This window comes from Pinus tabuliformis, chromosome 5_2 (assembly GCF_031772625.1).
Source record: "Pinus tabuliformis cultivar Carrire ecotype Pingquan chromosome 5_2, CPIR1, whole genome shotgun sequence".
In the NCBI taxonomy this organism is placed as follows: domain Eukaryota; kingdom Viridiplantae; phylum Streptophyta; class Pinopsida; order Pinales; family Pinaceae; genus Pinus; species Pinus tabuliformis.
The window spans coordinates 877,481-900,606 of NC_142306.1; the positions used below are offsets into that span (position 1 = coordinate 877,481).

A 23,126-nucleotide genomic window follows, 5' to 3' on the forward strand; every position below is an offset into this window, starting at 1 on the left:
TATTTCTACCTTCCTCCACCTCATGGTTTCCTTTCTTCAGAGGCCTCTTACCCTTTTTGGCCACTACTTCCTTGTAGGAGGGAGTGGAGCTCCCTCCTCTGCCTCCTCTGCACTGATCCATGGCGAGAAACTCGCCACAAAAGTCGTAAACCCTCGTCGCCTCAGAAGTAGTAAACCCTCGTTGCCATAGAGTACTCTTTCCTTTGGTCATGATGGTCAACATTGTTTTTCTTTATTTAAAATATATTTTATTTCTCTTTTTGAAATAAATATCTATAAACTAGAGTTTAAGTACATATGAAGTATACCTGGCCTTTATATTGGGTTTATTAATGCGTTTCTCAATACAATAATATTTAAATGCATTCAATATAAACTAAATCACTTGAAAACATTAGGCATCAATCCTTGACAAGCATCAAAACACTTACCACAATTAGATACATACAACCTTATCCAGATTTAAAAAATTATAAAAATCAATTAAATTATAACTTTATAAACTCCACATAAACACAGATAACCAAATAACCAAAAATATAGTAACAAAAATATTTCAGTGAAAATATATTTCTTCCATATTCTCTTACAAAATTCAATAAGATGCTTATAAATTCCTCATTAATATAAAAATGTCTTTTAATAATATGAAAACATAAAATACAAAATTTAAATTTAAAATGTATAACTGATCAAAACTCAGACCTTAGGAACACTCTGAATTCGAACAAACCAATGTATGAAGACTCGCAATAGCTCGCGGCCAGAGCAAGTCAGTGTTTTTCCCCACTCTTTTATGTTTGAACCTCAAGAGTTTTTTCTATTCCATCCACATGTCGAAATATTAACCTGACTCTTCTTACAATCTTATCTGTGAATGTGGCCGAACATTTTTCTGCTAATTATAAAACTAGCATTTGCACCAGATGTTGCAAAGGAAACGCCGTAAGGCATAAATTGAAGAACACAAATACAACAAAAGAATACTTTGATAAAGAATAAAAATACATTGAACGCTCAAATCAATGTTCCATTAACTGAAACCAGTTAGTAGACATATCTATCAACATTAGGATTATACACAATGATCAAGAAATGTCCCATATACAAACAACACCTTCCACAACAAACTTTTGTCACATCCACATTTTAAAAAATGCCTTGGAACGTGATTGGAATCCCCCATATTGTCTTTTTAATTATGCAGATAAATCTTCCATATTGCTATTTTCATCATGAATATTGTTAGTTCATTGTTGTAAAGTGTTAGTGTGTTAAATTCAATACTGTAAGTTTGACAAGCGAAAAAAATTCCTCAATTAGCATAATATGCATTTTTCTCTCACCATGTATTTTTCAATCATGCATTACAAAACTTCCATCAAAGAGCACAAGTAACAGATTAACATGTATTTTCCCTTCATTATTTTCATCACAGAGCCAAGAAATCTACGCCTTATCTATAAAGTAACAAAAACATTTTGAAATAAGTTTAATATTTCAAGCCAGTGTCTAACCTATAAAGTAACAAAAACTTTTTGAAATAAATTTAATAGTTTAAGCAATTGACTAACCTAATTTAATAATTGAAAAATTCTCAAAGATGAATTATACTCCATAATAAGAGAGCCAACGTTGGAGCCCATACTTTCACTAAAAGGAAAAGAAACACAACCACTTGTTAAGAAGAAATTCAAGTAATAATAATAAAACAAAAATAATAAACATTAAAGTATAAAATGGTATTTCCAACGCACAGGTATAAATATACATGCTCTATGTCCATTGTTAGATTAAATGGGTGTGGAGAAAGGGCAAGAAGCATGTTCAATTTGTTTCTAAATGAGTGGTTATCTAAGCTCGTAAACATAATAAAAAAGATATTTATTACAACAACTTCTATATGATTATTCTTTTTGAAACATAGTTAAAACCGTAAATTAACAATTTCAGAAACCTACACATGTTAGAAACAATCAGATAAGCCATGATGATTGAGTTTCCCGTTACTTAAAGTCTTTGTTGATTGAGTCCACTGAATGAGCCAAGTTCATGTTAGCTTTGGTTGAGTTGATGTAAAAATGTTTAGTGGAGTTGATATCAACTAAGGTCTAGTTGTAGAATCACCAAACTGAGTTGAAGTTGGCTTAGCTAGACATACAAGGTTAAACCAGCTGACCGATAAAGTTTGTCATAACTATAAACAGAGATTTATTCAAGCTTAGCAACAATTACTATCATCATCGGCTAATGTTTAAATACTAAATTGCAAAATGCAGTTAATGCCAAATAATGTATACATTTTTGAGGGCATTGGGCAGTAGCAACACCACAGCTATGTTGTGGGTTTTGTATTGGGAAAATTCGTATTGTGGAATTTGGGTTTTGCATGAGTATTGTTGTTTCCAGAGAAAACGATGTTGTACATAATGGTGGAGAGATGTTGTGCAATTGTTTTAGGTTCTGTAATTTGATGATATGCACAGAATGGGTAATGCCATGAGGCCCTAAATGTTTTTGGTCAAATGAGGAGAGTGTTTCTAAGCCAAACAACTTCAGCTTTGGCACCATTGTCAAGGCCTGCATTGGGTAATGCCATGAGGCCCTAAATGTTTTTGGTGAAATGAGGAGAGTGTTTTTAAGCCAAATAACTTCACCTTTGGCACCATTTTGGAACATCTAAAAGCTCTGAATAGCTTACCCGCCTGGTACTTAGTATGTTGTATAGGCCTGGAACTTATATTTGTGCCAACAAATGAGTATGTGGTTGAACCCACAGGTGTCTTCATCGACAAAAAGAAAGCAGCTGCTCACTTGAAGGTTTGAATATTACCATTCCACAATTCAATTATAATTGATTTTTTCCTTCAAAGGTTATCCGACATGCTACTAATTAAAAATAAAATGTAGGTAAAAGTTGAGAAATGATATTTGAGGTAACTAAGGAGTTGTCACATTTAATGCCACTCCCTTTCTACATGAGCAAGGAGATTTGGCAATAGCATGTCCGCTTTGGCTCTTTCTCAATTTATAAAATTGACACTGTTGACTAATATCGGCATAACCAACCCTATTCTAACTTGAAACTTCTTTCAAATTGAGCATTCACCTCATGAAAGGTTACCTTAAAATTGCTCCATAGTTGTGACTATTCGAAATTGACAAGGTGATTAAAAAATAACATGTTTGTTTTAAGTTAATGGTTTCAATCATGAATCCATTGTGAAATTTCTCACATTTTAGCTTCTAATTTTTGAATAATGAACCCATTTTGCATTGTTCCAATTGTAGAAAATTCTATCCCTAAGTGATTATTTCCCTTATGATCTCAATCAAACAAATCAATTATTGAATTTAATTAATGTAGAAATTAATTTCGGACCATAGCAACAATCATACAATAGCTGGAAAAGTAAATAGGATGCATAAAATAGTTTTTTTTTCTAAGTAAGACTAATTCAATTAAAAAAGGAAAAAATATAATTACACCGAGGCCCCGCCTCAAACTCTGTTTCTAGCTTTCATCGAAACTGTTGATACTGCCCCAGATTGGAGAAACCAGCATGAAATTGCAAAACAGTTACCATATAACCCTGAACTGACATCAACAGACACCATAATACGACCTTGTGACACAGAGAAAAGGTGCAACTCAGCACCACTGGACATGATAGAAAACCAACAAAACTAATGAACTACTAAACATACGCAAAAATATCAAGCGACTGGACCAAACCGTGATCTGCCTGAGGCCGATTTGGTTCATGGGTGGCTGCATTTGCCAGAGGGCATCAGTTGTTTTGCTACTCCTCCGGAGTTTCCTCGACCACGGGACACACATACTGTTCCCAATCGTCTTCCTTTTTCTCCACATCGCTCTTCTCAGCATCGCCTGTAGGCCCCTCCATCTGCTGGGTGCCTCTTGATCTGCCAGCACACCCCATCGTTAAAGCCACGACTGCAGAGCAGCCACCCGCCCGTTGAAAGTCATCTACATGCTCATTGTCACCTTGCATTCTGCTATGCCTGATTCCCTGGCTATCATCCTTTGAATTTTTCTCTTCACTCCTCTCATATCCTGGGCTCTCATCCCCTGAGAATGCTCCTTAGAGCTTGTCACTTGATCACTGTCCAACATTTCTTCTTCACTAAAGACAAAAGTCACCTTGGCAGTGATAGTAGGTTTATTTAGATGACTATGGAGCCTGAAATGGGTAGTGTGAGCGGCAGAGCCAGGACTCTGCTAGGAAATAACAGAATGGAGCCCAAAATCTCTGAGCAGATCCCTTGACTCCATCCCACGCCCCCGCCTACTACGCGCGTAGGAATAGTGTTTGAGCTGAGGTCTGGGTTGAGTCTCATCTTCCTGGTCCTGAGGAGGGGAAGGGGGAGCCGAGCTCTGCACAGTATGAGGTCTCGCCCTGCCTCCCCGAGAACCTCCAAATTGACTCCTCATTCGATGCCTTACCATCCTGGTGAGGACTGAGAGTAGATCAACGGGATATTCAGTTGGGGAGGGGGATTGATTACAGAAACAGGGCCTCTGAGCAGGATTTACAGGGCAAAGCATGGAGTGGGAGAAATGGTGGCCATTTCCAAAATCGATGCAAGTAAGGTGCCAACAACGTTTTCATGTAGTTGTTCTGCTACCTGCGAGATTTTCCTTCAGCGGACAATAGCTACGAATCGGGGGACGAACAATGGGAACAGGAGGCACCATTCTGATATCTACTGTATCCATATCTCGGCCTGATGGGCCATTTATTTCCATCTGCATGCTGGTCAGATTTCGACTGCAGTGAGCCTGGATCCGGGCCCAATTCATCACATGGCTAGTCCTTGCGCCGGCGTTTCTAAGTGAGCCCATTCTTTGAAAACACCCGCATCCGGGTCATAAAACAGTTTTTGCATAAAATGGTTTTTGGAAATGTTTGAGACCACTCAGAGCAATGATGGCACTGCACAAAGGAAGTTTAATGCTTAGCCAGGTGGATGGGATTAAAACAAAATTGAAAAGGCCAACTTGCAGTCTGAAAAGGGTCAAGCCCTAAAAGAGACCTGAACCTCATATCAGACTATGGTGGAGGGAGGAAAGGCCTAAGAAGGTTTGCTAGATTTTTGTAAAGGCAAAGACTTTATAAACCAATTGTATAAAATGATTTTTGGAAATGTTTGAGACCACTCAAAGCAATGATGGGACTGCACAAAGGAATTTTGTGCAAGGAGGCTATCACATCAACCCAGGAACTTGCATGAAAAGCAATTATATTCCTCCTCCCTTACAGTGACTATTGAGAAAGTTCCAAGAAAGTTACTATCACTATTCAAAGGAATAAGAAACTTTACTCTGTTCTTTATTGGGTTCAAAGAAAACTGAAGAGTAACCATGACTGTCAAAAAGCAATAAATTAGATGTCACAAGATTAAAGCTAAAGATAAGACAGAAGAATACTAATATGGAATGGAATTTCAACAAAGGGACATGCCATTTTGGAAACATACCCTATAACATGACATAGGTCACAATCAAAAGCTTAAGATGGTCCATGAACCAAAATAGATTTTATATTTTTTATGTAATAACAGGGCCAAAGAAGATTGATAAGCTAGATATTTTCACTATTCAAAGGAATTAAAATGTTTAGATATTTGTTTTCACATATTCTAATATGATCCCACTGTGGCAGAGTGAGGTACAAATGTTGGAGAATTCCTAAAACAATCGAGATTTTTTCAATTTTAGGACTTGAACTCAGATAGTCAGATTGCTGCCACTCCTCCTTCCATATTTCCCTGCAGATTTGATTGAATGAGGTCTTCAAGCATCAATGTACCATTACAAGGCACCATGGCCCGTTGGCAGAGAAAGTAAGTTGTGAGCTGAACATCCCATGGCTGAACACCGTGGCAACACCTATCTCCTATGTAGCATGTGCATTAAACTGCAACCCTTTAAAGCACGTTGGCTCCTGAGGAGTAAGGTTACTTACTAATGATTGATCCACATACATGGTGGACCAATTTTTCTTGAAATTTATGATTAAATGGATTGAAATTGTAGATCCTGATTGGCACTGATGGACTCAGTAGCAAATATCTACTTCACCCTGATCATGCACTATGGGTTTCATATACAATTTCATGGAACAAACAAACAATTTGATTAAAACTGTAGATTGTGATGGTATAGCTGGATTCAGCAATAAACATATACTGCATCCTGATTTCTGCGAGATCATGAAAGTAAACAAAAAATTTGGCTGTAATTGTATTTGTAGATTTTGATAGCATAGAAGGATTCAGTAACAAACAACTTACTGCACTTGAATTATGCTAGTTGTGACATACAATTTTCTCAATCAAAGAAACAAGAATATTTTTAGAAATGAGGGCCAAGGTCGCTATTAAATGCAGATTCTACATAACAGATAGGTAGAGCCAATGTCTTTAAATGAGATTTTTTGGAGTTTCCTAGTGAAAAAATTTGTGGCCAAATCTTGATTTGTGTTGTTTAAACTGGTTTTTTAATTGCATATATAGATTTTAAGCTTCTGTGGAGGTTTCTTGTAGCTTCATGACCCGGATTATCCACAGTTTCTTGTTTATTCTGCCAACGTTTCAAACCCTAAAGGGGGTCCATCATCAGGACAAAACAGAAAGAATATGAATGAGAAATTATTGAGAGAAGAGAGCAAGCGACCTGGATATAAAAGAATTATGAACCCTAATTTTATATAATGGTCATTATATAAAATTAGGGTTCATAATTTTTTATATCCAGGTCGCTTGCTCTCTTCTCTCAATAATTTCTCATTCATATTCTTTCTGTTTTGTCCTGATGATGGACCCCCTTTCGGGTTTGAAACGTTGGCAGAATAAACAAGAAACTGTGGATAATCCAGGTCATGAAGCTGCATATATAGATTCAGCACCCTCAAAAATATCTGGGGCACTTTCTTTGTGAAGAGTTCACCTCGAGAGCTTGTGATTTCAATGAATCCCCAGTAGATTTTAGACAAATTTAATAAGAAAACTTTCCAAAAAATCACATTTAAAAAATATTAGAATCTAAAAATATCTTGCAATCCTAAAAATAAGAGCAAGTTCAAACCATTAACCTTCCTGTTATCTGCCAGATTCCTGATATATATAAAAATGCCCATGGTTGCCCCTATAAACAACATTTGCTCACCTGAAAACAAAGCACTGCTATCAAAGAGAGGGGAGACTACACGAATCACAAACAAATGAAAGAGACTGTTAAACATTGTTGCTTGTTGCAGATTCTGTTTCTTTCTTGCTTGCAGTTATAGTATCTGTCCTTACCTTTGAGTATATTGGCTGTGAGATAAGAAGTGAAGAGAAGCGGAGGAAACCATTAAAGCAGCAGTAGCAGAGGAGGTTTCGACTGGGGCGACCTGGGAACACGTCCACATTACTCTAAACTCTTGATCTCTCCATTAGTCCTGTGAATGTGTTGCAAGGTCACCCCAGTCGAGCCTACTCTGTCTCATTTATTCATGTGACCCAATATGCAGGGGAAACCCTTTCTGAAACTGCGTCAATGAATGTCTGTAATTTATAATTTATTGAAATGAGATTGATAGAGAAGGAGAAAGGAACCAAAATCTGGTAGTACAAGCAGTACACGTCAAGTGCAGATATGGCCCTGAGATTTATGTTGAATTAGGTCGAAATTAGATGGTTTCATACACTGTCGGTGGAAGCAATGAAAGGGCTTAATCTCCTTCATATTTAGGTTGAAAGGACAGTTGCCACGATGGGAGGTCAGTATGAAATTGCAATGTATGGAATGTAGTCCAGTACTATTTTTACCAGAAAAAATTGAATAGTACAAACAATAATAATTTATTATAATAATAGAACGAATTGAAGTATAGTAAGGTTTGAAGGTGTCAAAGCCAGTGTGAATGCTGACATGTCTAACAGTGACTATTGAGACTATGACATTAGCCAGGGACTTGCACACCAAAACCCAAAACCAGTTTCTGGCCCGATAAATCTTTTGTTCATGGATGATATGTTATAAATCATATACATTTCACAACTTGCTTGACCACGGTAAGATAAGCACCGTACCTACCTAATGTATAAAAGAAGACTGATAAGCAGGAGGAGGGGTAGGCAGTCCACTGCCAAAGTGATGGTTGCTGTAATTAGTAGAGGAATTGTAAGAACCGTGCTCTAATATGTCTGATTTTGAGTCTGAGTCAGTAAAGAAAAATGCTCAAATGTAACTATGTGCTCCTTCAGCAACCATGATGTCATGGTGACTTGGGAGCTCCATAGGCAATTTGTGAATTTCTAACCAGTACATTAACCCACTTGCAACTTCTCTCAGTAATTCTTTCCTCGCATCTCTATTAGATACTTAATAGACATTTTAACATAGGATAATGTATAAAACACAGGGAGAACATCAAGGTCTACAATGGAATTTATTGTGAGTATTAAAATGTTTAGATATTTGTTTTCAGCTATTCTAATATAATCCCACTACAGCAGAGTGAGGTACAAATGTTGGAGAATTCCTAAAACAAAAAATACTTGTGCCATTTTGACTTCTTTTGAAATTGAAAATTCTTCGGAGAAAGACTAATTTCGAGATTTTTTCAATTTTAGTACTCGAACTCAGATAGTCAGATTGCTGCCACTCCTCCTTCCATATTTCCCTGCATATTTGATTGAATGAGGCCTTCAAGCATCAATGTACCATTACAAAGCACCATGGCCCGTTGGCAGAGAAAGTAAGTTGTGAGCTGAACATCCCATGGCTGAACATCGTGGCAGCACCTATCTCCTATGTAGCATGTGCATTAAATTGCAACCCTTGAAAGCACGTTGGCTCCTAAGGAGTAGGGTTACTAACTAATGATTGATCCACATACATGGTGGACCAATTTTTGTTGAAATTTATGATTAAATGGATTGGAATTGTAGAGCCTGATTGGCACTAATGGACTTAGTAACAAATATCTACTTCACCCTGATTATGCACTATGGGTTTCATATACAATTTCATGGAACAAACAAACAATTTGATTAAAACTATAGATTGTGATGGTATAGCTGGATTCAACAATAAACATATACTGCATCCTGATTTCTGCGAGATCATAAAAGTAAACAAATAATTTGGCTGTAATTGTATTTGTAGATTTTGATAGCATAGAAGGATTCAGTAACAAACAACTTACTACACTTGAATTATGCCAGTTGTGACATACAATTTTCTCAATCAAAGAAACAAGAATATTTTTAGAAATGAGGGCCAAGGTCGTTATTAAATGCATATTCTACATAACAGATAGGTAGAGCTAATGACTTTAAATGAGATTTTTTGGAGTTTCCTAGTGAAAAAATTTGTGGCCAAATCTTGATTTGTGTTGTTTAAACTGGTTTTTTAATTGCATATATAGATTCAGCACCCTCAAAAATCTCTGGGGCACTTTCTTTGTGAAGAGTTCACCTAGACAGCTTGTGATTTCAATGAATCCCTAGCAGATTTTAGACAAATTTAATAAGAAAACTTTCCAAAAAATCACATTTAAAAACTATTAGAATCTAAAAATATCTTGCAATCCTAAAAATAAGAGCAAGTTCAAACCATAACCTTGCTGTTATCTGCCATATTCCCGATATATATAAAAATGCCCATGGTTGCCCCTATAAACAACATTTGCTCACCTAAAAACAAAGCACTGCTATCAAAGAGAGGGGAGACTGCACGAATAAAAAACAAACGAAAGAGACTGTTAAAACTTGTTGCTTGTTGCAGATTCTGTTTCTTTCTTGCTTGCAGTTATAGTATCTGTCCTTACCTTTGGGTAAATTGGCTGTGAGATAAGAAGTGAAGAGAAGCAGAGGACACCATTAAAGCAACAGTAGCAGAGGAGGTTTCGATTGGGGTGACCTGGGAACACATCCACATTACTCTAAACTCTTGATCTCTCCATTAGTCCTGTGAATGTGTTGCAAGGTCACCCCAGTCGAGCCTGCTCTGTCTCATTTATTCATGTGAGCCCAATATGCAGGGGAAACCCTTTCTGAAACTGCGTCAATGAATGTCTGTAATTTATAATTTATTGAAATGAGATTGATAGAGAAGGAGAAAGGAACCGAAATCTGGTAGTACAAGCAATACACGTGAAGTGCAGATATGGCCCTGAGATTTATGTTGAGTTAGGTCGAAATTAGATGGTTTCACACACTGTCGGTGGAAGCAATGAAAGGGCTTAATCTCCTCCATATTTAGGTTGAAAGGACAGCGCCATGATGGGAGGTCAGTATGAAATTGCAATGTATGGAATGTACTCCAGTACTATTTTTACCAGGAAAAATTGAATAGTACAAACAATAGTACTTTATTATAATAATAGAACGAATTGAAGTATAGTAAGGTTTGAAGGTGTCAAAGCCAGTGTGAATGCTGACATGTCTAACAGTGACTATTGAGACTATGACATTAGCCAGGGACTTGCACACCAAAACCCAAAACTAGTGTCTGGCGCGATAAATCTTTTGTTCATGGATGATATGTTATAAATCATATACATTTCACAACTTGCTTGACCACAGTAAGATGAGCACCGTACCTACCTAATGTATAAAATAAGACTGATAAGCAGGAGGAGGGGCAGGCAGTCCACTGCCAAAGTGATGGTTGTTGTAATTAGTAGAGAAATTGTAAGAACCGTGCTCTAATATGTCTGATTTTGAGTCTGAGTCAGTAAAGAAAAATGCTCAAATGTAAGTATGTGCTCCTTCAGCAACCATGATGTCATGGTGACTTGGGAGCTCCACAGGAAATTTGTGAATTTCTAACCAGTACATTAACCCACTTGCAACTTCTCTCGGTAATTCCTTCCTCGCATCTCTATTAGATACTTAATAGACATTTTAACATAGGATAATGTATAAAACACAGGGAGAACATCAAGGTCTACAATGCAATTTATTGTGAGTATTAAAATGTTTAGATATTTGTTTTCAGCTATTCTAATATAATCCCACTTCAGCAGAGTGAGGTACAAATGTTGGAGAATTCCCAAAACAAAAAATACTTGTGCCATTTTGACTTCTTTTGAAATTGAAAATTCTTCAGAAAAATAATCCCAACAGCAATGTTAAGATACACACAATAATCCCAAAATAGGGACATCCAGTTATGCCACTGCAGTAAGATCACCTGAAATATCACATAGAAAACAGCCACAAACCAAATATCGCCCATGTGGCATGGCACTGAAACCGTTTACAATGTTAGTAACAAAGTGAGGAAGGATACTATGACATTAGCCAGGGACTTGCACACCAAAACCAGTTTCTGGCTTGATAAATCTTTTGTTCACGGATGATATGTTATAAACCATATACATTTCACACTTTGCATACGTATAGAAGTTCAGTTCGGCTAAACTTAACAGAAAGGAAGTATATCTCTAGGTGATAATGACAACTCTTCCATGTTACACTTAAGCTCAGTACCTTGTAAGGATTTTGTGCTAGAGGGTGCAGATTTGTGTAATAGTAGATAAAAATCAACTCTCTAATACCATTTTTAAATATTTCTAATAAATTTTTATATTTCTAAATCAAATTCCATGAATTTGCCAGAATTCTTAATTCCATTGCTAATTTGTAAATAGCTGCACACACATGTTATTGCAGTTTAGGGTGGGATAACTGTGTACACTGTGGTGGGAGAAATCTGTGCATAGATTGACAAAGGAAAAAAAAACCACTTGCTATTCAGAAAAAATACCAAAAAAAGTCGTGAAAATAAATTAATATAAATACATACTGGCCTTGATTTTTTAACCATTAAAAAAAAATAGCATTTATTTTTGTTCAATATAATATAAAATAACAAACAAACATCTTCAATGAAACGAGATTCGAAAGAAGGAAAATCTTGAATTTGAAACTATGTGGCATGTAAGTTGTCTGAAAGTTGAATATACAAACTGAAATTAATGAACATCAGTGACATTATTTCGTCAAAGCTCTACTCGTTGGAGCCAATGCACAATATATTCGTTCACAAATTCCAAATACAGTCAAAGGACACACAATAAACAAACCAAACGTAGAAGATAGTCTTCCACAATTTTCAAGTATTGATATCATTATCTGATTGGATACTCAAAGTAGAAAAATAGACAGATACATTCAAACTATTCACGTTTAGTGCAAATATGTAAAATGCAAAAGGGAAACCCTTACACTACAAGGTGGGTCAGTGCATCTCAAGAACTAAACCAATAAGAAGCAACCCTCGTAGCCACAATAATGACCCACAATAATGACCCACATTCAAACCCTGGAGGCATAAAGCCTTGATCTTGTGTATTATTTAGTTGAGTTTGATGACCATGACCACATGTTAAGTCACAATGGTGGTGTAAGAAACAGTCTCCTATTCAGTTTGTGAACCCTACCGAGATCATGTGGAGTTGGGTTTCATAAATCTAAAAATGAGAGAAATGAAGACATAAATGGTACAAGAAATAGGTGTCTTATTAAGTTATTCAGGCTGTGGGCTTTACTGCAATAATGCAGAGTTGAGGCTTACAACTCACCATGCATCAAAAAACAACAGAGAATTAAGGACGAATGGTACAAGAAGCAGGTCTTTTATTCAAGTTGTGGGCTTTACTGCAGTAATGTGGAGTTGGGGTCCCTTTTTACTTACAGATCCAACAATAAAATAAAAAGGAATGAGGGCACGGATGGTACAAGAAATATGCACTTTTTTCAAGTTGTGGGCTTTACTGCAATAATGCAGATTTATGAAAGAACGGTACAAGAAACAGGTCTTTTATTCAGGTTGTAGGCTTTACTGTGATCATGCGAAGTTGGGATTCTTTTTCTCTCACAGAGCTATACAAAGGGCAGGAATGAGGACAAGTATGGTACAAAAAATTGTTCCTATTTATTCAAGCTATGTACTTTACTTCAATAATGCAGATTCATAAGGTTGTTTAACTTCACTTCAATAATGCAGATTCATATAAGGATGGTATAAGAAACACGTCTCTTAATCAGGTTGTCGGTTCTATTGCAACCATGAGAGTTGGGGTTATGGTTCATGAGCTCCATACCACTAGGTGTCAAGTTTGAATCTAAGTCTGAATCTCACTTGAGAAATCTGAATCCCCTTAGAGGTGAGGTAAGGTGCACTAGTCTATTGCCTATGCCAATGCCAATGGGTCTAGCATGTCTAAAGGTTAAATATACCATCCATGAATGTGGGAAACCATGCTTCCGAAGGGTTTCCTTTCTTCAGTGATGGGAGAATTTATTAGAGGCTGAATGGGTCAAAACAGTCAAACTCCAGTAATATTCTGGCTTAAAATCTAGCAGTCAACAAAATGTCCAAAATATTATCAGAGCTGTTGTAGGATGGATCTGTATGAAGCCTGTTTTCTGTCAAATTGTTTATGCATACAAGATTATTGTAAATGCCACCATCTTACATCTTATTTCTGCCCATTCGTTTGAAACACAATGTTAACCACGGATTTACAGCGCACTCATGAAATAAATAAAAAATATGTACTGCAGATCAGAGAGCCAACTTGAAGGTTGAATAAAGGATCCAATGGAAGAACTTTAGAGACTAAAACCTAAAAGAACATAATCACAATCAGAAGGTTTTTTTAAAAAGATGAAAAGTGACTTGTGCAACAGTGACTTTCAGGCATAATATCTTACCTCAAGTCAGAAACTAATAATCGAGAAGAATTGTGACATATAAAGAATCATTGAAGAAAAAAATGAATAAACAAAATGCCTTTCAAAAATAGAAAATAAAGAGAAAACTCTAACATTACCCTGGATACATCAGTGTCTAATCCGAACAGGTTTCAAACATACTGGATGTTGGGGTACAGAGTTTTCTCTAGATTGCTGCCTAGCAATAGTAGATAGAGAATTTGAAATCGAAAGCCGTTAATGTTGCTGCAACTTGCAATGTATCTAAAAAAATATAGTTTATATTTTTACATAACAAATGCTAAGTCATTAAGATTTCGATAATTTTTTACATAACAAATGCTAAGTCATTAATATTTCGATAATAGGTGGCCTCCAGAGTAAGCTGAGCCGATTTTTCAAGCGTTACAGGTTCCTCTACCAATCGACCAGTTTTGTCAATATCTCCAATGTTTGTTTCCATGCTCATTTTCGCTATCAGCATAGCATGTCTAGAAGAATCAATTGCTCTTTCCTGCACATTCAATATTAATTCAGTAGACCATGGTTTAAGAGGTGGCTTCTAATCCATGTTGATCTGTGGAGTGCCCAATATAAGAAGAATGAGGGATACTTTCCTTCATTATACTTTTAGATGACATTACAAAACTAAAGACATCGCAAAGGTAAAATTCAAGGTTTTGAAACCTCTTGTAATCCAACCATTGTAATGTTTGCTTTTGCAATATATACAACATGCTTCTGTGGAATAACATGACTACTTTCATCCAAAATCTAACTGAACATTCCTTGCAAGGCTGCAAGATTGGTTGAAGCTCCACTCAAAATAACTAGTGAGAAGGAAGCTCCTTGACGTGCATATTTCAAAGATTTTATTGTAAATTTTGGGGATATTCCAAGCATATATCTTCAATTTTGACCATTATAGACATTGATGACTCGATAATATGATCATTTTTCCCATCGATTGCTTTTTAATCGCACTAAATCCAAATTTGTTGTAAAATTTGTAGCTCAAAACATGGGTTTTTGTATAATTAGGACAAATAGAAGAAAACACGCATGGCTCTCATAGAAAAACCAAATATGTCTTAGTCGTGGATAAGACTGAAATTGTGATGGTCTGTCTACAAATGCCTTGATGGCCATTGTTCCTTTCAATTTTATGAATCTGCTGTGTTTTTATGAACAGAAAACAAAACCAGACCATGCCAAAACTGAGATGAATGAGAAGGATAATTATTGCAGACACCAGAGTAGATTTCAATGGCCATGATGGCATGTATGTTGATGCTTCTATATGTGCTGGGAGTGCCTTGATATCAACTGCAAAACGTTCTTGAACCTGCTTCAGCACATCCTCCTCTGATGAAGAAGAAGAAGAAACAAAGGTAATTGCAAGACCCTTTGTGCCAAACCGTCCAACCCTTCCAACCCTGTGCAAATAAGTATCTGCAGACTCAGGCATGTCATAGTTGATAACAATATTAACTCTTTCAATGTCAATTCCCCTGCCTACCAGATCAGTTGCAACCAGAGGCCTCTTATTCCCCTCCTTGAAACTTTTGTATCTCATCGGTCTTTCATCTTGCTGCATTCCAGAATGAATGCAGGTACAAGGAAAGCTGCACCCCACCAGCAGCTTGGATAGCTCAGAAGCCCTTTTCACACTCTTCACAAATATAACAACCTGGTTGAAATCCAGGACATCCAGCAAATCAATCAGCTTCCTGTTCTTTTCTACCTCAGCCAGTTTTATATAGTGCTGAACTAGACCATGAAGTGTGAGCTTGGCCTCATCATCAACATATATCTCCATAGGATCCTGCATGAATTTCTTGCAGACAGGCCTGATTTCCTTGCTCAGTGTGGCTGAAAACATCATGACCTGATTATCATGATGGGTCATCTTGAAAATGGCCTGTACATCTCTCCTCATGTCCAAAGATTCCAGCATTTTGTCACATTCATCCAGAATAAAATGCCTGATATTTCTCAGAGTGAGATCCTTGTCTTTTGCCAATGCCAGAATCCTTCCAGGGGTCCCAACAACTATTTGGGGGGATTCATTTTTTAATATTGCCTTGTGAGTTTTGATAGGCAAGCCTCCATAGAATACAACAACCTTCAATTCTTTCAGATGAGTCATAAACCTCTCAAATTCATGGCATATCTAGTATGCCAATTCTCTAGTATGGCACAAAACTAGGGCAGAGACTTGGCCTTCTGTGGGTTCGATCTGCTGCAGAGTTGAAATCACGAAAACTGTTGTTTTCCCCCATTCCAGATTTGGCCTGACAGAGTACATCCATGCCCAGAATCGCCTGAGGAATGCACTCGTGCTGAACTTCTGAGGGATGTTCAAATCCAGAGTCCACAATTGCTCGAAGGAGCTCTGGCTTCAATAGGAAATCCCATATAACCTTTCTTGGAGGCTTCATCAGTGGCAAAATGTTCCTCCAATGCTTGTGCGTCCAATTCCTCTTCTTCATAGTCCAGGAGCTCTTCATTATAAATCTCTTCCTTCAACTCTTCCACATTGTCTACTCCTTGTTTTGCCATTTTCACTAAAAATATGAAGCACAAGCGCAACTTTATGATGAAATAGCAGAAGAGGTTTTATTGTTGTAAAAGATGAAATAATGATGCAGAAAACCAGCCATGTGTGTCTCAAAGCACTCTGAAAAATTATAAAAATTAAGGTTCAACAGACATACCCATCTCATTCAAATTGGTGACAACTTCATAGGGTGATATTTAAAGTACATTTGAGAGAACTCCCTTTTCTGGCTATGTTGGTTATGTTTTCCACCAACCCTGCATCAAACACACCAATTAAATGTCATGTAGTCACTATTACATTTCAATTGGTGACAAATTCATAGGGTGATATTTAAAATACATTTGAGAGAACCACCTATAAGTTGTACGAAAGATGACTTAGCAGTCTTTGGTTCCCTACCAAAGATTGTAACTATTAGTGCCAAGTGCTTTCAACTTTCTCCATGGTAGACGCTTGGAGGGTTGCATTGCACTAATAGATTTCAAAACTTTGCGACGAGGCTTGATTCTAAACTCTAAACTACACAACATGAGATTAGAATGTGTTAAAAGAAACTTTGAACAAAATAGTCCATGATTTTCTGCACTTTACAACCCACAATGCAACAGAAATGGTGGCATTAATTTAAGGACTTTGCCTTTGTAAAGGCCTGAAAATAAGCAGAAATATCCCAAGTAGAAGTAGAAGAGAAAATTGTTAATTGAAGTTAGAGGAGGAAAGGTTCTTCTAAATTTAGAAGTGCAATAAATTTGGTAGAAGAACCGGCATATGAAGTTAAGGAATATGAGCAGAAAACAAAACCAGACCATGCCAAAACTGAGATGAATGAGAAGGATAATTATTGCAGACACCAGAGCAGATTTCAATGGCTATGATGGCATGTATGTTGATGCTTCTATATGTGCTGGGAGTGCCTTGATATCAACTGCAAAACGTTCTTGAACCTGCTTCAGCACATCCTCCTCTGATGAAGAAGCAGAAGAAACAAAGGTAATTGCAAGACCCTTTGTGCCAAACCGTCCAGCCCTTCCAACCCTGTGCAAATAAGTATCTGCAGACTCAGGCATGTCATAGTGGATAACAATATTAACTCTTTCAATGTCAATTCCCCTGCCTACCAGATCAGTTGCAACCAGAAGCCTCTTATTCCCCTCCTTGAAACTTTTGTATCTCATCAGTCTTTCATCCTGCTGCATTCCAGAATGAATGCAGGTACAAGGAAAGCTGCACCCCACCAGTAGCTTGGATACAGTCAAAGGACACACAATAAACAAACCAAACGCAGAAGATAGTATTCCACAATTTTCAAGTATTGATATCATTATCTGATTGGATACTCAAAGTAGAAAAATAGACAGATACATTCAAACTATTCACGTTTAGTGCAAATATGTAAAATGCAAAAGGGCAACCCTTACACTACAAGGTGGGTCAGTGCATCTCAAGAACTGAACACGAAATCTGAGACCTTGGCCCTCATGTCGTCGCCCAGAAGGATATTAGAGGGCTTCAGATCTCTGTGAATGAAGCTCGTCTGTGCAAGGTTGTGCAGGTACACAACTCCCCGGGCGACATCGAGGGCAATGTTAAGCCTCTGTTTCCATTCTAGCGGCCTCAGCCCGGCCGCCGCCCATTCAAACAGATGCAGACTCAGCGGCCCCTGGGGCATATACTCGTACACCAGCATCTTCTCCCCGCCGTCGATACAGTACCCAAGGAGACGAAGCCGATGCGTTGCTCAGGCAGTTAAGGAGTTGCAGTTACCTCAACATAATCCAACGACTCAAGATGGCTCAATCGTCTAACATATCATCTAATGGTGCAAAGTAATGACACGTAGGCAGAGAGAAAAGTTGATTTCATAGTGGAACGCCTTACGGCGTAACAATCAATTTCGTAAAATTAATGGCATTCCCCAGACGTAATTCTGATTTCCCCGCATGGGCGTCCAATATCACAATGCAAGAAAAAAGATGGCTAGCATTTTCAGGTGAGGTCAAGAAAGCAAATTTTCGGTGACTAATTTCGTAAACACATTGGCATTTTGAAATGAGATCAAGAAATTAAATTATGAGGAAATTGTGATATAAGGGTGGAATAGGTAGGCATCTTCATCCAATCAAAAAATTGTAAAATAAACACAATCACGATACTACATGTCTGTGGCTATGGATATATAAGCAGACAATGTACTTTTGTTTCTAGGTCTGTCTCAACGATAGTAGTAGTGATGGTCATTACTGCAGTACGCCAACTCATCTTTGAAGTGTTTTAATTTCAGGGCTTTCTATTGTGCTTTATGTTGTTTTCATCTTCCAAGGAAATGTTGGGTATATTGTTTCATGAGATTTCTTCAATGAAATATTATCTAGTGTGGTTGATAGCTGCTTTGAAAGAAATTGTATACATATGATGACTTCATCAATATGGCCAATGCATTTTGTGGCTTTGGCAGGATTGGGCAGTCTATGACAACAAGAGAGAACTCATTGTTTTCTTTGCCAATGCTTTTCATGAGTGTTTTTAGCCAATTAGTTCCTCAAGGAAGTTGCAATATTTATTATATTCATTCAACTTTTGTTTAAAAAGCATAGACAATGCAATTATTTTTTCTTCATTAAAAATTTCAAATCATTTTTTCCATCCCATTTTTTTTTACAAAATCTTGAATGAGAAGTGTTCTAATCAGAATTTGAAAAGTAGAACTAGGTTCAACACTTAGACTACTATATAAATTTATATAGTCTATTTTTACTTTTTTCACATAAATAAATTAAAATTATAAAAACCAAATTTTAAAATAAACACACCAAATAATTAATAAAAGTAGCATAGACCCATCTTATAAATATATATAGTCTATTCTTATTTTTTCACATAAATCAATTACATTTTTAAAAACCCAATTCTAAAATAAACACCCCTAATAATTACTAAAACCACCATAGATCCATCTTAACCACAGATCTAACATGAGACCAAAGAGATCAAATTTCTTCAACTGCAAATTTATTTTATAGCCAAAAAAATAATGTGTAACTTTTTATTGTTTAAATTGTATTTTTGAATGTGATAGAGACCACATAAAATGTCCATTGAGTCATTTTATCAATGGACATTAAACTCTCTTTTTTGTTATTAATATATGTTTAAGTATATGCCAATATTAATTCATATTAAAATATTTTATTCATACAACATTAAAATATTTTCTTTTAATATATATATGAAAATACTTTTGAAACCTATAATATTTAAATATCTTACACATTTTGTTTTTTTTACTTTTAATTAGCTACATGAAATTATAGTCATATTTCTTTTCTATGTAGAGAATATTTTATTCATATTTTAAAAGGGATGAACACAACTACATGTCACTTTTATACTAGGCTGTAGAATGAGCCTCTCTACTCAAAAATATATTAATTTAATAAATATAACTTTAATTATTTTATATTAAAGTAATTATTTTAATCAAAATAAAAATTTGTAGTAAAACCTCATCCATATTTTTTTATTGGTCTAATGTTTCAATCAAACTTTAAGGAAATTTTTAAGGCTTTCCCATATAAAACAAATGATTGTGGGATTAAATATAAATTAAACATATGTGAAAAGATAATGTTTGGGATTAAAGAACAAGTTTTTAAGATGATGTTACAAATTATATTAATAATATTTTATTTATATTTAAAACAATTATAAATTTTTTTACTAGTTGAGTTGAGAGGCTCAATCAGTGTGAGAAGATGTGTAAGTTTGTGTGCACATCCGTGCCACTTTAAAATAAAATAAAAAATTATGTTCTAATTAGAAAAATAATGTCCCCTATAATTAAAAAGAATATGATGTAAAGTACTTAGAAGTAAAATAAATGTTTGAATCAAATGTTTTATACTTTTCAAAAATATTTCTACAAGAAATTTAAATAAACTATCTGGAGATCTATGTTAACTAATTTATGTGGGTATCAACTTCATATATATCTATATATATATATAGAAAAATTAAGTTTTTATGGTTAAATTTTTTATTTGGTCTCATATATATTGTATTTAGCATTCAAAAATACAATATAAACAATGAAAAATAACACATCCTCTTTTGCACTTTAAAAATTTTTGCACATGAAGAAATTTGATCCCTTCTCCTTATGTTAGATCTGTACTTAAGATGGATCTACGCTGGTTTAGTTATATAAATTTAATGAATAGTGAATGTTGATAAACATCAATTTATAGCAAGTATCAAAACATTAATATCATAAATTTATTTTAAATTATTAATACACGTGAATTATTTTTTTTTAATTAAATTGAAGTGTAAAAATGTATAATTAACATTATGGTAAATCTCAATCCTCTCTCCTAACTATTACTAAAGGTATTCTATGAATTAGTAATAATCCATGATATTCTATGGACACCAAATTCTTATGATAAGTAAACTAAAATTATATAACCTATCCACTTAATTAATGATTTTCTAATTGTGATTAAAATAATGTAATGTATTATTTAACTTTATCATGTTATATTGTAATCTTATTACTATTATCTTACCACAAATAGTGTAAAAACTAATTATATATACATGTCATTTCTAATAATTAACAAATTCTACATAGTCATTACTACTTTCAGTTTAGTTTAAAGATAGCTAAATTAAAGTAAAAATATTGATTTCAAGTTAGTGTTAAGTTTTAGAATCTAGTGAATTTAAGTTTTACTCATTGCTAAATTAAGGTACTTTGTTAATTGTAATTTTTCATTTTGATGGTGGGGAATCTAATCCTACCCAACAACAATAATAATGTCTTATTGTAGTAATAATGTGTTTGTCCAAAAAATAGTGTGGAAGGTTTTACATTTGGTGTGTAAAACATAAATAGATATATTTTAAAGTGTAGTTGTTCTTGCCAAATATATTTATAAAATATACTTTATATATATATATATATATATTAAAAAGGGAGTTATTTATTTATTTATTTAATTTTTGTTTGAATTGATAGCCAATTTAAGTTATTATTAATATTTTTTTACTCATTAGTTATTGATATTTAATAAAATTAGAATTTTTTTTTACTAAAATTTAATTTATTTCTTAAAATTCATTCCATTTTTATGAAATAAACTAAATTTTATAATAAAATAATTAAGTGGTTTTTATTTTTAAACTAATTATATAATAGTTAAATGAATCTATATTGTTTTTTTATAAGTGTAATTATTTCTTATATATATTAACTAAAAATTTGTGATTTGAATCAATTTTCACTTAATTATTAATGAACCTTACCTATTGTATTTGTTTATCTGAAAAGTTATTTAATTCCATTAATAAAATTTTAAATTTGTTAATTAATAATATTTATTATAAAAGTAATTTAAATATTATAGAATAATTAAGTTACATTTTTGATTAATTAATGGTTAATAAGATCTAATTTTGTTATTGATAATGTTTCACAAAAATTTAATAATAGTTTTGTTTGTTGAGCACTATGAGTTTAGCATTGACTAATGCAATTAATAATGTTTATTTTTTAAAAATATTTTGTTTTTAATATTATTTAAAAAACTAATTTTCAAACGTTTAATAAGATTATAACTTAAAAATCTTATTGCAACCTTTACGCAACATAATGTTATGTAGATAACTACCTTACATATTTTATGTCATAATTTACTGATATAATTACAACATTTATGCATTATTTTTAAATATTTATATAGTAGTTTTTTATTCTAAACTTAAAAAAATAATAATAACATATTTACCATTGGGTAAAATTATTTAAAAAAATGAATAACATATTTACCAATGCTAAAATTATTTCATTTTATAAAGGTGTAAAAAAATACTTCATTATTGGATAACTATGAAACTTATATACCTACTTTCACAAGTTGGCTGTTATTAAATACTTAAGTGTTTAATTTCAGTGAAATGAAGACCCCTCACTCTCAACGGCCGTTGGATATATGAACCAAGGTATCATAAACGTTAAGTTATAAATTATAAACGAACTCTTTTTTTCAAAATAATTTATATAGAAATATGACTGCCCATTTTAGACATATTTTAGAAAAAGTATAGACACACGCACAATGCATACATGTTACAAAATAATACGAAGTAAATCAGAGATTTGATGGGATTGTAAAATATGAAGTTGTTGATATCAATGAATTTATCAAATGAAATGTCTACTAACAAGTACATTATATGCATTCAAATATGAAAGTTATACAAGTAGACTATATGCATTCAAATATGAAAGTTATAGAATAGAGAATATTAAGATAACCTAAACATACTTTTTAAAATGGTAATCAAATTATATAGTTGAATTTAGAAATAGATTATAATTAAACATTAAGTTGTTAGTTCTTATGTATCATCATAATTGTAGAAGTAAACAAATAATACATATTTTGATATAAGAAAAGAAAATTAATTATATATATATATATAGACGTGAGTGTGCAACGTTTTCCTTCTGCTCTTGTAAATCAATTTGGAGTCAGTGATAAAACTCTTGACCTCCCAACAACGTTATGTCACTTTGGAATTCTTAAACTAAATTTGAATAACTATTGGCCCGTTGGCTTTACCACTAATTCAAAAGATTTAGATAAAAACCAGACTTGAATTAAAAGAAGGAGTTGCACCTCACACGTGAGTGGTGCACCTAGACTGCACTCAAACAAAGAAGAGACTCTCTCTCTGTTCATTCTACATTACATCAAATGAATATTACAATATTAAATACATCACTAGAAATCAGGTAGTTGTAAACAAAATCCTAAACTCTAAG

The 23,126-nt window shown here is 34.3% G+C and overlaps 2 pseudogenes; both read right to left on the minus strand.

Moving 5' to 3' along the window:
- Positions 1 to 11,186: 11,186 nt before the first annotated feature.
- LOC149157207 (DEAD-box ATP-dependent RNA helicase 15 pseudogene) lies at positions 11,187 to 16,247 on the minus strand (annotated as a pseudogene).
- Positions 16,248 to 17,169: 922 nt separating this feature from the next.
- LOC149157208 (DEAD-box ATP-dependent RNA helicase 15 pseudogene) lies at positions 17,170 to 17,475 on the minus strand (annotated as a pseudogene).
- Positions 17,476 to 23,126: the final 5,651 nt, after the last annotated feature.